This window comes from Mesoplodon mirus (assembly GCF_964341445.2).
Source record: "Mesoplodon mirus genome assembly, chromosome: 2".
In the NCBI taxonomy this organism is placed as follows: domain Eukaryota; kingdom Metazoa; phylum Chordata; class Mammalia; order Artiodactyla; family Ziphiidae; genus Mesoplodon; species Mesoplodon mirus.
Window position 1 is genome coordinate 46712533 of NC_138977.1, and position 16242 is coordinate 46728774.

The 16242-nt window shown below is 36.6% G+C and overlaps 1 pseudogene across 1 annotated transcript in view; it reads left to right on the forward strand.

Annotated features, from left to right (window-relative positions):
• Positions 1-15298, forward strand: part of LOC309798639 (poly(A) polymerase alpha-like) — a 32349-nt pseudogene extending 17051 nt beyond the window's left edge. Inside the window, exon 4 of the transcript in view lies at positions 14292-15298. The product of the transcript in view is annotated as a poly(A) polymerase alpha-like (transcript). The remainder of the gene's footprint in view (positions 1-14291) is intronic.
• The last annotated feature ends 944 nt before the right edge of the window (positions 15299-16242 follow it).

Consider the following 16242-nt stretch of genomic DNA (forward strand, 5'->3'; position numbering starts at 1 on the left):
ATATATAGGTCTTTCACATCCTTGGTTAAATTTATTCCTAGGTATTTTATTCTTTTTGAGGCAATTGTAAATGGAATTGTTTTCATTTCTCTTTCTGATAGTTCATTATTAGTGTACAAAAATGCAACAGATTTTTGTATATTAAATTTGTATCCTGCATCTTTAGTGAATTCGTTTACTAGCTCTAACAATTTTCTTTGATGGAGTCTTTAGGGTTTTCTGTATATAATATCATGTCATCTGCAAATAGTGGCAGTTTTACTCCTCCCTTTCCAATTTGGATGCCTTTTATTTCTTTTTCTTGCCTAATTGCTCTGGCTAGGACTTGCACAAGAGTGGGCATCCTTGTCTTCTTCCTGATCTTAGAGGAAAAGCTTTCAGCTTTTCACCATTGAGTATAATGTTAGCTGTGGGCTTATCATCTATGGCCTTTTTTATGTTGAAGCACATTTCCTCTATAACTACTTTGATTAGAGTTTTTATCATAAATGGATGATGAATGTTTTCAAAGGCTTTTTCTGCATCTATTAATATAATTATATGATTTTTATTCTTCATGTTGTTAACGTAGTGTATCACACTGATCTGAGAATCTTGAAATAGCCTTGCATCCCTGGAATAAATCCGATTTCATCATGGTGTATGATCCTTTTAATGTATTGTTGATTTTGGTTTGCTAGTATTTTGTTGAGTATTTTTTCATCTTTGTTCATCAGGGATATTGGCCTGTAATTTTCTTTTCTTGTGGCATCCTTTTCTGGTTTTAGTATCAGGGTAATGCTGGCCTCATAAAATGAATTTGGAAGGGTTCCTTCCTCTTCTATTTTTTGGAAGAGTTTGAGAAGGATTCTTTGAATGTTTGGTAGAATTTATCAGTGAAGCTGTCTGGTCCTGGATTTTGTTTGTTGATTACTGATTCAATCTCTTTACTAGTAATTGGTCTCTTCAAATTTTCTACTTCATCATGATTCAGTCTTGGTAGGTTGTATATTTCTAGGAATTTATCCATTTCTTCTAGGTTGTCAATTTTTTTGGTGTATAATTATTCATAGTAGTCTCTTATGATCCTTTGTATTTCTGTGCTATCAGTTGTAATAGCCCCTCTTTCATTTCTGATTTTATTTAATTGAGCCTTCTCTCTCTCTTTTTTTTCTTTTGGTGAGTCTAGCTAAAGGTGTGTCAATTTTGTTCATCTTTTCAAAGAACTAGCTCTTAGTTTCACTGATCTTCTCTATTGTTTCTTCAGTCTATATTTCATTTATTTTTGCTCTAATCTTTGTTATTTCCTTCCTTCTACTAACTTTGGGCTTTGTTTTTTCTTCTTTTTTTTTCTAGTTCTTTGTGGGGTAAAGTTAGGTTGTTTATTTGAAATATTTCTTGTGTCTTGAGGTTGGTTTTTATCATTATGAACTACCCTTTTAGAACTGCTTTTGCTGCATCCCACAAATTTTGGTATGCTATATTTACATTTTCATTTTTCTCAAAGTATTTTTTTATTTTACTTTTTAATTCTTCTTTGATCCATTGATTTTTCAGTAGAATGTTGTTTAATTTCCAGATATTTGTGAATTTTCCAGTTTTCTTCATGTAATTTCTAGTTTCATATTTTTGTGGTCAGAAGAAATGCTTGCTATGATTTTGATACTCTTAAATTTATTAACTTGTTTTGTGCCCTAACATGTGATCTATCTTGGAGAGTATTCCATGTGCACTTGAGAAGAATGTACATTCTGTTGCTGTTGGATAGAATGTTCTGTGTATGTCTATTAAGTCAATCTGATCCATCATGTTACTTAAGGCCAATGTTTCCTTATTGATTTTCTGTCTGGATGATATATCCATTGATATAAGTGAAGTATTAAAATTTCCTACTATTATTGTATTGCTGTCTATTTCTCCCTTTAAATCTGTTAATAGTTGCTCTATATATTGAGGTGCTTCTGTGTTGGGTGCATAAATATTTAAAAATGTTATATCCTTTTGTCGGATTGACCCCTTTATCATTATGTAATGCCCATGTTTGTATCTTATTATAATCTCTCTTTCAAAGTCTATTTTGTCTGATATAAGTATGTCTACTCCAGCTTTCTTTTGGTTTCCATTTGCATGGAGTATCTTTTCCCATCCCTTCACTTACATTCTGTGTGTATCCTACATCTAAAGTGAGTTTCTTGTAGGCAGCATATTGATGGGTCTTGTTTTATTTATCCATTCAGCCGTTTTATGTCCTTTTTTTTTTAATTGGCCACGCCACACAGCTTGCAGGATCTTAGTTCCCCTGACCAGGGATTGAACCTGGGCCATGGCAGTGAAAGCACCAAGTTCTAACCACTGGATCGCCAGGGAACTCCCATGTCCTTCGATTGGAGAATTTAGTTCATTTACATTTTAAAGTAATTATTGATATGTATATACTTATTGCCCTTTTGTTAACCGTTTTCTGCTTTTATAGTTCCTCTCTGTTCCTTTCTTCTCTTGCTCTCTTCCTTTGTAGTTTGATATCTTTCCTTAGTGGTATTATGTTATTCCTTTCTCTTTATCTTTTGCATATTTACTATAGGTTTTTGCTTTGTGGTTACCATAAAGCTTACATTTAACAACTTGTATCTATAACAGCATATTTTAAGTTGATAACAACTTAAGTTTGATTGCATTCTAAAGCTCAACATTTTTACCCTCCCCACTGCTCATTTTATGTTTCTTTTTTGTTTTGTTTTGTTTATTTATTTTTACTTGTTGACAGTTTGCTTTATTTATTTATTTATTTATGGCTGTGTTGGCTCTTCGTTTCTGTATGAGGGCTTTCTCTAGTTGTGGCAAGCGGGGGCCACTCTTCATCGCGGTGCACGGGCCTCTCACTATTGCGGCCTCTCTTGTTGCGGAGCACAGGTTCCGGATGCGCAGGCTCAGTAGTTGTGGCTCACAGGCCCAGTTGCTCCGTGGCATGTGGGATCCTCCCAGACCAGGGCTCAAACCTGTGTCCCCTGCATTGGCAGGCAGATTCTCAACCACTGCGCCACAAGGGAAGCCCTCATTTTATGTTTCTTGACATCACATTTCCGTCTTTTTATCTTGTGTATCCCTTAACTAATTATTGTAATCATATTTATTTTTACTACTTTTGTCTTTTAACCTTTATACTAGCTTTATAAGTGATTAATCCACTAACTTTATTATATATCTACCTTTCCAATGAGATTTACTGTTTCATATGTTTTCTTGTTACTAACTAAAACCTTTTCTTTTCAGCTTAAAGAAGTCCGTTTAACATTTCTTGTAAAGCTGGTTTAGTGGTGAAGAACTCCTTTATCTTTTGCTTGTCTGGAAACCTCTTTATTCCTCCTTCAATTCTGAATGATAACTCTGCTGTTTAGAGTATTCCTGGTTGGAAGGTTTTTTCTTTCAGTACTTTGAATATATTGTGCCATTCCTTTTTATTGCTAAATAATATTCCATTGTGTGTATATACCACATTTTGTTTACTTATTCATCAGTTGATGGATACCTGGGTTGTTTCCACTTTTTGGTTATTATGAATAATGTTGCTAGGAACACTCATTCACCAGTTTTTGTGTAGATATATGTTTTCAATTTTCTTGGCTAACCATAGGAGTGAAATTGCTGAATTGTAGCTCTTTTCTGTATAGTCCAAATTTTCTGAGGGTCATGAGTTGTTTTTATAAGATAAAATAATCTTTGTTCAAAAGTTAAATGCACCTTGGGACTTCCCTGGTAGCCCATTGGTAAAGAATCCAACTTAGGGCTTCTCTGGTGGCGCAGTGGTTAAGAATCTGCCTGACAATGCATGGGACACGGGTTCGAGCCCTGGCCTGGGAAGATCCCACATGCTGCGGAGCAACTAAGCCCGTGTGCCACAACTACTGATCCTGCGCTCTAGAGCCTGTGAGCCACAACTACTGAAGCCCGCGTACCTAGAGCCCATGCTCCATAACAAGAGAAGCCACTGCAATGAGAAGCCCATGCACTGAAATGAAGAGTAACCCCCACTCGCAGCAACCAGAGAAAGCCTGCACGCAGCAACGAAGAACCAATGCAGCCAAAAATAAAAATAAAAAATGAATAAAATTTTAAAAATAAAATAAAATAAAACCATAAAAAAAAAGAATCTACCTTACAATGCAGGGGGTGTGGGTTCGATCCCTGGTCAGGGAACTACGATCCCACATGCTATGGGGCAACTAAGCCCACATGCCACAACTACTCAGCTGCGCGCTTCACCTAGAGCCCACGTGCCGCAAACTACAGAGCCCACGTGCTCTGGAGCCTGCATGCCACAACTAGAGAAGAGAAAACCCACACCACAACTAGAGAGAAGCACACACACCACAATGAAGAGTCTGTGCACTGCAACGAAAGATCCCACATGCCTCAATGAAGATCCCACGTGCCACAACTAAGACCCGATGCAGCCAAAAAAAAAATTCTCTTCTTATTTTGAAGAGAGTATAGATTAGCAATATAGACCACCTTCTTGACTTAGTCATATCTACCAAGAAAACCAACCCTTGTACCAGTCTCAACAAGTAAGCAGCCAGTGGTTTATAACACCAGTCTAAATCCAGTCAAAAACACAGAAAGAAAACATGCCAATGACCTGAATAGTCTGTGCCTCTCTTAATGGATTTTCCAGTGTTGGCAGAACAAGAATTCAACCATCCAACATCTTTCTAAGTTACACTTACTATATCATGCCTGTCTTTCTGTGGGAATAGAGAGAGAGTCTCCTCATGGTTAGGTGGTCCATACAAATTCATCAGAACTCCTGCTCGCACCCTCTGGTTCATTTTGCTTCCATACTTTTAAGGGCTGGCACTAGACATTTTCTCTTGTGCTCAAACCTCTCTTCCCACTTAACTATCCAAGTGGGCTAACCTGTAATGGGCTAACCAGACACTGGTTATTCAAATGGCCCCTTACAATATTTTGTTCTACTTAAACATGCTTCTTTGCACACTAGCTTAGAAGCAATGAGGCTCCGTAAAGACAAAAGACACATGCAGATCATTGCAACATATAACAGATAAGAATCTTCCAAAAATGGACAAGAAAAAGATATGTAACAATTTTTAAATGGGCATCAAATACATTCATAGAAAGATAGATACATGTATAGATATGTGATAAAGCAAATAATTCATAGTTAATAGTAGAATCTCAGTGGTGTGTATATGAATGTTCACTGTAAAATTTGTTCAACTATACACTGTTTCAAATCTTTCATAATAAAATATTGAGGGGTGGGGGAATTGGATGAAGGTGGTCAAAAGATACAAACTTCCAGTTATAAGATAAACAAGAACTGGGGATATAATGTACAATATGATGACTATAGTTAAAAATGCTGTAAATATTTGAAATTATTTATTTATTTTCTTTTTCCCTTTAACATCTTTATTGGCGTATAATTGCTTTACAATGTTGTGTTAGTTTCTGTTGTATGATGACGTGAATCAGCTATGTGCATAGGTATAATCCCTTATCCCCTCCCTCTTGCATCTCCCTCCCACTCTCCTTATCCCACCCCTCTAGGTGGTCACCCTCCACAGCCAAGGCCTTTTCCCTGTTTTTTTTTTCTTTTTTTTCTCTCTTTTCCCTCCTCCCCTTTTTTTTACTATCATGATACTGTTGTACCTTCCAGTTGTTGACTCATCTATATATTTTTTTTTTCTTTTTTTTTGCGGTACATGGGCCTCTCACTGTTGGGGCCTCTCCCGTTGCGGAGCACAGGCTCCGGACGCGCAGGCTCAGCGGCCATGGTTCATGGGCCCAGCCGCTCCACGGCATGTGGGATCTTCCCAGACTGGGGCATGAACCCATGTCCCCTGCATCGGCAGGCGGACTCTCAACCACTGCGCCACCAGGGAAGCCCTATATTTTTATTTTTATATTCTTTCTAACATATGTGTTAGTTTCCTAGTCTAACTTTATTTTTTACTTTGTTATTGTACACTCTTTTTTTTTTTTTTTTGGCCACCCCATGTGGCTTGCAGGATCCCAGTTCACAAGCCAGGGGTAAGGCCACAGCTCCTGTGGTGGTAGCTCCATGTCAGAATGACTGGACTAACAGAGACCCTCATACCCCAGGGAATATTCACTGGAGTGAGGTCTTATGGAGGTCCTTATCTCAGCACCAAAACCCAGCTCTACCTAACAGCCTACAAACTCCAGTGTTGGAAGCCTCGGGCCAAACAACCAGTAAGACAGGAACAAAATCCCACTCATTAAAAAAAAAAAAAAAAAGAGAGACTGCAAAAGAATGTCACATATCAAGGAGCAAGGTAAAAACCTACATGACCAAATAAATGAAGAGAAAATAGGCAATCTACCTGAAAAAGAAATTGGAGTAATGATAGAACAGATGATCCAGAATCTTGGAAATGGACTCGATGCACAGATTGAGAAAATACAAGAAATGTTTAACAAAGATCTAGAAGAACTAAAGAACAACCAGAGATAAACAACACAATAACTGAAATGAAAAATACATTAGAAGGAATCAATAACATAATAACTGAGGCAGAAGAATGCATAAGTGAGCTGGAAGACAAAAAGGTGGAAATAACTGCCAAGGAGCAGAATACAGGAAAAAGAATGAAAAGAATTTAAGACAATCTCAGAGACTTCTGAGACAACACTAAACGCACCAACATTCAAATTATAGGGGTCCCAGAAGAAGAAAAGAAAAAGAAAGTGTCTGAGAAAATATTTGAAGAGACTATAGTTGAAAACTTCCCTAACATGGGAAAGGAAATAGTCACCCAAGTCCAGGAAGCAAAGAGAGTCCCATACAGGATAAACCCTAGGAAAAACACACCAAGACACATATTAATGAAACTAACAAAAATTAAATTCAAAGAAAAATATTAAAAGCAGCAAGGGAAAAACAAAAAATAACATACAAAGGAATCCCCATAAGGTTATCAGCTGATTTTTCAGCAGAAACTCTGAAGGCGAGAAGGGAGTGTCAGGATATATTTAAAGTGATGAAAGAGAAAAACCTACAACCAAGACTACTCCACCAAGCAAGGATCTCATTCAGATTTGATGGAGAAATCAAAAGCTTTTCAGACAAGCAAAAGCTAAGACAATTCAGCACCGTCAAACCAGCTTTAAAACAAATGCTAAAGAAACTTCTCTAGGCGGGAAACACAAGAGAAGAAAAAGAGCCACAAAAACAAACCCAAGACAATTAAGAAAATGTAATAGGAACATACATATCAATAATAACCTTGAATGTAAATGGATTAAATGCCCCAACCAAAAGACACAGCCTGGCTGAATAGATACAAAAACGAGACCCATATATATGCTGTCTACAAGAGACCCACTTCAACCTAGGGACACATACAGACTGAAGGTGAAGGGATGGAAAAAGATATTCCATGCAAATAGAAATCAAAAGAAAGCTGGAGTAGCAATACTAGTATCCGATAAAATAGACTTTAAAATAGACTATCACAAGAGACAAAGAAGGACACTTCATAATGATCAAAGGATCAATCTAAAAAAAAATAATGATTATAAATGTTTATGCACCCAACACAGGAGCACCTCAATACATAAGGCAAATGCTAACAACCATGAAAGGAGAAATCAACAGTAACACAATAATAGTAGGGGACTTTAACATGCCACTTACATCAGTGGACAGATCATCCAAACAGAAAATAAATAAGGAAACACAGGCTTTAAATGACACAATACACCAGATAGATTTAATTGATATTTATAGAACTTTCCACACAAAGTGGCAGAATGCACTTTCTTCTCAAGTGCACATGGAACATTCTCCAGGATAGATCACATCTTGGGTCAAAAATCAGCCTCAGAAAATTTAAGAAAATTGAAATCATATCAAGCATATTTTCTGACCACAACACTATGAGATTGGAAATCAATTACAGGAAAATAACTAAAAAACACAAATACATGGAGACTAAACAGTGCACTACCAAATAACCAAGAGATCACTGAAGAAATCAAAGAAGAAATAAAAAATACATAGAAACAAATGAAAACGAAAACACAATGACCCAAAACCTATGGGACGCAGCAAAAGCATTTCTAAGAGGGAAGTTTATAGCAATTCAACCTCACCTCAAGAAACAAGAAAAATCTCAAATAAACAATCTATCCCTACACTTAAAACAACTACAGAAAGAAGAACAAAGAAAACCCAAAGTCAGTAGAAGGAAAGAAATCATAAAAATCAGAGCAGAAATAAATGAAATAGAAATGAAGAAAAGAGCAAAGATCAATAAAACTAAAACCTGGTTCTTTGAGAAGATAAACAAAATTGATAAACCCTTAGCCAGACTCATCAAGAAAAAAAGGGGAGAGGATGCAAATCAATAAAATTAGAAATGAAAAAGCAGAAAGCACAACTGACACTGCAGAAATACAAAAGATTATAAGAGACTACTACAAAAAACTATATGCCAATAAAATGGACAACCACGAAGAAATGGACAAATTCTTGGAAAGGTACAATTTTCCAAGACTGAACCAGGAAGAATTAGAAAATATAAACAGACTTATCACAAGTAATGAAATTGAAACCATAATTTAAAAACTTCCAACAAAAGTCCAGGACCAGATGGCTTCACAGGCGAATTCTATCAAACATTTAGAGAACAGCTAACACCGATCCTCCTTAAACTCTTCCAAAAAATTGCAGAAGGAGGAACACCCCCAAATTCATTCTATGAAGCCACCATCACCCTGATACCAAAACCAGAAAAAGATAACACAAAAAAAGAAAATTATAGACCAATGTAACTGATGAACACAGATGCAAAAATCCTGAACAAAATACTAGCAAACAGAATCCAACAACACATTAAAAGGATCATACACCATGATCAAGTGGGATTTATCCAAGGAATGCAAGAATTCTTCAATATATGTAAATCAATCAATGTGATACACTACATTAACAAATTAAGGAATAAAAACCATATGATCAACTCAATAGATGCAGAAAAAGCTTTTGACAAAATTCAACACCGATTTATGATTAAAAAAAACCCTCCAGAAAGAAGGCATAGAGGGAACTACCTCAACATAATAAAGGCCATATAGGACAAACACACAGCAAGCATCATACTCAATGGTGAAAAACTGAAAGCATTTCCATTAAGATCAGGAATAAGACAAGGATATCCACTCTCGCCATTCTTATTCAAGATAGTTTTGGAAGTCCTAGCCATGGCAATCAGAGAAGAAAAAGAAATAAAAGGAATACAAACTAGAAAAGAAGAAGTAAAACTGTCACTGTTTGCAGATGACATGATACTATATATAGAAAATCCTAAAGATGCCACCAGAAAATTACTAGAACTAATCAGTGAATTTGGTAATGTTGCAGGATACAAAATTAATTAAAAGAAATCTCTGGCATTCCTATACACCAGTGAAAGATCAGAAAGAGAAATTAAGGAAACACTCCCATTTCCCATCACAATAAAAAGAATAAAATACCTAGGAATAAACATGCCTAAGGAGGCAAAAGACTTGTACTCAGAAAACTATAAAACACTGATGAAAGAAATCAAAGATGACATAAACAGATGGAGAAATATATCACATTCTTGGAATGGAAGAATCAATATTGTGAAAATGACTATACTGCCCAAAGCAATCTACAGATTCAGTGCAATCCCTATCAAACTACCAATGGCGTTCTTCACAGAAGTAGAACAAAAAATTTTACAATTAGTATGTAAACACAAAAGACCCCAAATAGCCAAATCAATCTTGAGAAAGAAAAACGGAGGTGGAGGGATCAGGCTGCCCGACTTCAAACTATACTGCAGAGCTACAGTAATCAAGAGAGTATGGTACTGGCACAAAAACAGAAATATAGATCAATGGTACAGGATAGAATGCCCAGAGATAAATCCACGCACATACAGTCACCTAATTTATGACAAGGGAGGCAAGAACATACAGTGGAGAAAGGACAGCCTCTTCAATAAGTGGTGCTGGGAAAACTGGACAGCTACATGTAAAAGAATGAAATTAGAACACTACCTAACACCATACACAAAAATAAACTCCAAATGGATTAAAGGCCTAAATGTAAGACCAGACACTATAAAACTCTTAGAGAAAAACATAGGAAATACACCCTTTGACATAAACCACAGCAAGATCTTTTTTGACACACCTCCTAGAGTAATGGAAATAAGAACAAAAATAAACAAATGAGACTTAATTAAACTTAAAAGTGTTTGCACAGCAAAGGAAACCATAAACAAGACAAAAAGACAACCCTCAGAATGGGAGAAAATATTTGCAAATGAAACAACAGACAAAGGATTAATCTCCAAAATATACAAACAGCTCATGGAGCTCAATATCAAAAAAACAAACAATCCAATTGAAAAATGGGCAGAAGGCCTAAACATACATTTCACCAAGGAAGACATACAGATGGCCAAAAGGCACATGAATATATGCTCAACATCACTAATTATTAGAGAAATGCAAATCAAATCTACAATGAGGTATCACCTCACGCTGGTCAGAATGGCTATTATCAAAAAGTCTAGAAAGAATAAATGCTGGAAAGAGTGTGGTGAAAAGGGAACCCTCTTATACTGTTAGTGGGAATGTAAATTGATACAACCACTGTGGAAAATAGTATGGAGGTTTTTTAAAAAACTAAAAGTAGAACTACCATATGACCCAGCAATCCCACTACTGGGCATATACCCTGAGAAAACCATAATGTTCAAAGAGACATGTACCACAATATTCATTGCAGCACTATTTACAATAGCCAGGACATGGAACCAACCTAAAATGTCCACTGACACATGAATGGATAGAGAAGATGTGGCACATATGTACAATGGAATATTACTCAGCCATAAAAAGAGTCTGTCATACAGAATGAAGTAAGTCAGAAAGAGAAAAAGAAATACCGTATACTAATGCATATATATGGAATCTAAAAAAAAAAATGGTACTGATGAACCTAGTTGCAAGGCAGGAATAAAGATGTAGACATAGAGAATGGACTTGAGGATATGGGGTGGGAGGGGGAAGCTGGGGTGAAGTGAGAGTAGCATTGACATATATACACTACCAAATGTAAAATAGTTAGCTAGTGGGAAGCAGCAGCATAGCACAGGGAGATCAGCTCCGTGCTCTGCAATGACCTAGAGGGGTGGGATAGGGAGGATGGGAGGGAGGCTCAAGAGGGAGGGGATATAGGGATATATGTATGCATATGGCTGATTCATTTTGGTGTACAACAGAAACTAACAGTATTGTGAAGCAATTATACTCCAATAAAGATCTACTAAAAAAGAAAAGAAAAGAAAAGAAAATACTGTGAAAGGGGGAACATTCCCAAATACATTCTGTGAGGTCACCATTACCCTGATACCCAAATCAGACAAAGATGCTACAAAAAAGGAAAATTACAGGCCAATATCTCTGATAAATACAGATGCCCAAATCCTCAACAAAATATTAGCAAACCAAATTCAACAGTATGTAAAAAGGATCATACACCATGATCAAGTGGAGTTTATTCCAGGGATGTAAGAATGGTTCAGTATCTGAAAATCAATCAATGTGATACACCACATTAACAAAATGAAGCATAAAAATCACACAATCATCTTTATAGACACAGAAAAAGCATTTGACAAAATCCAACATCCATTCATGGTAAAAACTCTCTTCAAAGCTGGTATAAAGGGAATATATCGCAACATAATACCGGCCACTTATGACAAACCCACAGCTAACATCAGTTGCAATGGTGAAAATCTGAAAGCCCTTCCTTTAAAATCAGGCACAAGACAAGGATGGCCACTCTTGCCACCTCTATTTAACATAATATTTCAAGTCATATCCAGAGCAATTAGGCAAGAAAAAGAAATAAAAGCCATCCAAATTAGAAGGGAAGAAGTAAAACTGTCACTGTCTGCAGATGATATGATACGATATATAGAAAACCCTGGGACTTCCCTGGTGGTGCAGTGGTTAAGAATCTGCGCTCCTTATGCAGGGGGTCTGGGTTTGATCCCTGGTCAGGGAACTAGATCCCACATGCATGCCACAAATAAGAGTTCTCATGCCACAACTAAGGAGCCCACCCTGCACAACAATATAAATAAACAAACAAATAAATAAATATTTTTAAAAAATCTAAAGTGTCCACCAAGAAACTATTAGAACTAATAACTGAATTCAGTAAAGTTGAAAGATACATGACTAATATGCAGAAACCTGCTGCTTTTCTATACACTTATAATGAACTATCAGAAAAAGAAAGCAAAAAATAATTCCATTTACAACTGCATCAAAACAATAAAATACCTAGGAATACACTTAACCAAGGAGATTGAAAGACCTATACTCTGAAAACTATAAAACACTGATGAAGAAAATTGAAGATGATACAAAGAAATGGAAAGGTATCCTATGTTCATGGATTGGAAGAATTAATATTGTTTAGATGTCCATACTACCCAAAACAATCTACAGATTTAATGTAGTCCCTATCAAAATACCCATGACATTTTTCAAAGAAATAGATCAAATAATCCTAAAATTTATATGGAACCACAAAAGACCTTAAATAGCCAAAGGAATCTTGAGAAAAAAAGAACAAAGCTAGAGGAATCACACTCCTTGACTTCAGACTATGCTACAAAGCTACAGTAATCAAAACAGTATGATACTGGTGCATAACTGGACATATAGAGCAATAGAACAGAATAGAAAAGCCAGAAATAAACCCATGCTCATATGGTCAATTTAATCTATGACAAAGGAGGCAAAAATATACAATGAGGAAAAGTCTCTTCAATAAGCAGTGCTGGGAAAACTGGAAAACTACATGTAAACAATGAAATGAGAATATTTTCTCACATTATATACAAAAATAAACTCAAAATGGATTAAAAAGCTAAATGTAAGACCCAAAACCATAAAACTCCTAGAAGAAAATATAGCACACTCTTTGACATAAGTCATAGCAATATTTTTTTGGATATGTCTTCTTAGGCAAAGGAAACAAAAATAAACAAATGGGACCTAATTAAACTTAAAACCTTTTGCACAGCAAAGGAAACCATTGACAAAATGAAAAGACAACCTACTGAGTGGGAGAAAATATTTGCAAATTATATGACTGATAAGGGGTTAATATCCAAAATATATAAAGAGCTCATACAACTCAATATCAAAAGAAACCCAAACAACCCAATTAAAAAATGGGCAGAAAACCTGAATAGACATTTTTCCAAAGAAGACATACAGATGGCCAACAGGCACATGAAAAGATACTCAACACTGCTAATCAGAGAAATGCAAATCAAAACCACAGTGAGATATCACCTCACACCTGTCCAAATGGCTACCATCAAAAAGACCACAAGTAACAAATGTTTGCGAGGATGTGGAGAAAAGGAAACCCTCCTACACTGTTGGTGGGAATGTAAACTGGTGTAGTCATTATGGAAAACAGTATGGAGGTTCCTCAAAAAACTAAAAATAGAACTACCATATGATCCAGCAATTCTACTCCAAGGTATACATGCAAAGAAAATGAAAACACTAATTTGAAAAGATATATGTACCACAATGTTCACAGCAACTTTATTTACAATATCCAAGATATAGAAGCAACCTAAGTGCCCATCAATAGATGAATGGATAAAGAAGCTGTGTGTGTGTATACATATACACACACACATACATACACACATATATACATACACAGACACACACAATGGAATATTAGCCATAAAAAAGAACAAAATTTTGCCATGTGCAACAACATGGATGGACCTGGAGGGTTTCATGCTTAGTGAAATAAGATGGAGAAAGACAAATACTGTGTGCTATCACTCATAGGTGGAATCTAAAAAATAGAACAAACGAATGAATATAACAAAACAAACAGACACAGATATAGAGAACAAACTAATGGTTACTAGCGGGGAGAGGGAAGGGGCAAGATAGGAGTAGGGGATTAAGTAGTACAAATTACTTTGTATAAAATAAGATACAAGGATTTACTGTACGGCACAGGGAATATAGCCAATATTTTATAATAACTTTAAATGGAGTATAATCTATAAAATACTGAATCACTATGTTGTACACCTGAAACGAATATAATATTGTAAATCAACTACACTTAAAAAAAAAAAAGGCGCCATGTTAGGACGAAGGGGAAGGAGGAGAAGTGCTTAAAGCGGGCGGGAGCGGGTGCGGGAGTAGGGTTGGACCCAGGGCTGAGGCAGGCCCCCACCTCCCTCCCGCCTCAGTGGATCATGCCCAGGGCGACAGCCGCGGCGGTTGCGGGCGGGGGTGGAGGGAGTGACTGGGCGGTGCCGGCGCAGGAGACGATGCCGTTTTACAACGCAGGGATCACAGCAAACACAGCTGCCACAGAAGCACTACGGCATTACCTCTCCCATCAGCTTAGCAGCCCCCAAGGAGACTGACTGCCTACTTACCCAGAAACTAATTGAGACTCTGAAGCCTTTTGGCGTTTTTGAAGAGGAAAAGGAACTGCAGCGCAGGATTTTAATTTTGGGAAAATTAAATAACCTGGTAAAAAAGTGGATACGAGAAATCAGTGAAATCAAGAATCTTCCACAATCTGTAATTGAAAATGTTGGTGGAAAAATATTTACATTTGGATCTTATAGGAGTACATACAAAAGGTGCCGATATTGACGCATTGTGTGTTGCACCAAGACATGTTTGTTGATCGAAGTGACTTTTTCACCTCGTTCTATGATAAGCTGAAATTACAGGAAAAAGTAAAAGATTTAAGAGCTGTTGAAGAGGCATTTGTACCAGTTATCAAACTGTGTTTTGATGGGATAGAGATTGATATTTTGTTTGCAAGATTAGCACTGCAGACTATTCCAGAAGACTTGGACTTAACAGATGACAGTCTGCTTAAAAATTTAGATGTAAGATGCATAAGAAGTCTTAACGGTTGCAGGGTAACCGATGAAATTTTACATCTAGTACCAAACATTGACAACTTCAGGTTAACCCTGAGAGCTATCAAACTGTGGGCCAAATGCCACAACATCTATTCCAATATATTAGGTTTCCTCGGTGGTGTTTCCTGGGCTATGCTAGTAGCAAGAACTTGCCAGCTTTATCCAAATGCAATAGCATCAACTCTTGTACATAAATTTTTCTTGGTATTTTCTAAATGGTATGTGTTTAGATTATATTAAAATAAAATTGATTGTAGACACTGAAAAAAAAAAAAAAAAAAAAAGCAAAAGCCACACTGAGAAAGTGTTACATTCTGCTCTGGATGGTGATCTGTGTTTCTTAGTGCTGAGGGCTTGTGAATCTTCAAAGGGAAAGCACATACTCCTGTGGGATGCCAATTCCGAGAAAGCTGAGAGGTTCACCCACTCAAATTTGTTCCTGAAGAAACAAACTTCTGATCACCACTGTTGAGAAGCCAAGAGTTAGACAGTGCTTCAATTTAGGAGACACAGATAAGTTAACAAACAAGGTTCTGATATGGCTCCCAGACCATCCCGTTTGCTGCTGCTTAGCATGGTGGCTGGACTCCCATTGTGATGGATCCAGAAGTTTCTTTGATTTTTCCCACTTATCCATTATCTCTGTTCCAGACAAGATGAAAGAGGAGAACAGGTACTGCTTTAAAAGGAATCAATCTGTTTTATCATACTAGAGAAAAAGAGTGAATTCCGGGCTGTGGGCAATTACACTATTCACATACTTATGTAGCTAGAACTTGGTGGAAGGTCTGTGAGGTGAAGTTGTGAAGTTTGCATTTTATTTCATATTGCACTGGAGTTTCAAAGCACTAGAACTTTTCCCCAGAACTAGGTGACACTATTTTGATTAGCCCAATAAAGGAGTGCTCATTAATATATATATATATATATATATATATATATATATATATATATATATATATATATATATTTTGAAAGGAATTGGGTTTGGCAAAGTGATGCCTTGGCTAAGCTGTTGGTGTCCCACAGGTGATGTTACTTAAGACTGGATAACCTAGATTTTGGTAAAAATGCTGCAGACTGATCTGCCTGGACCATAAAAGTGAAACCTATAGATGTGGAGAGTATAGGACTTCTCTGAAAGGAGCTAAATATTTATCCTGTCAAACATACAGGAGCAAGAGATGAATGGATTTTTGTTGGAGGAGGGAAGAATTTCCTTTCTCTGGTATTG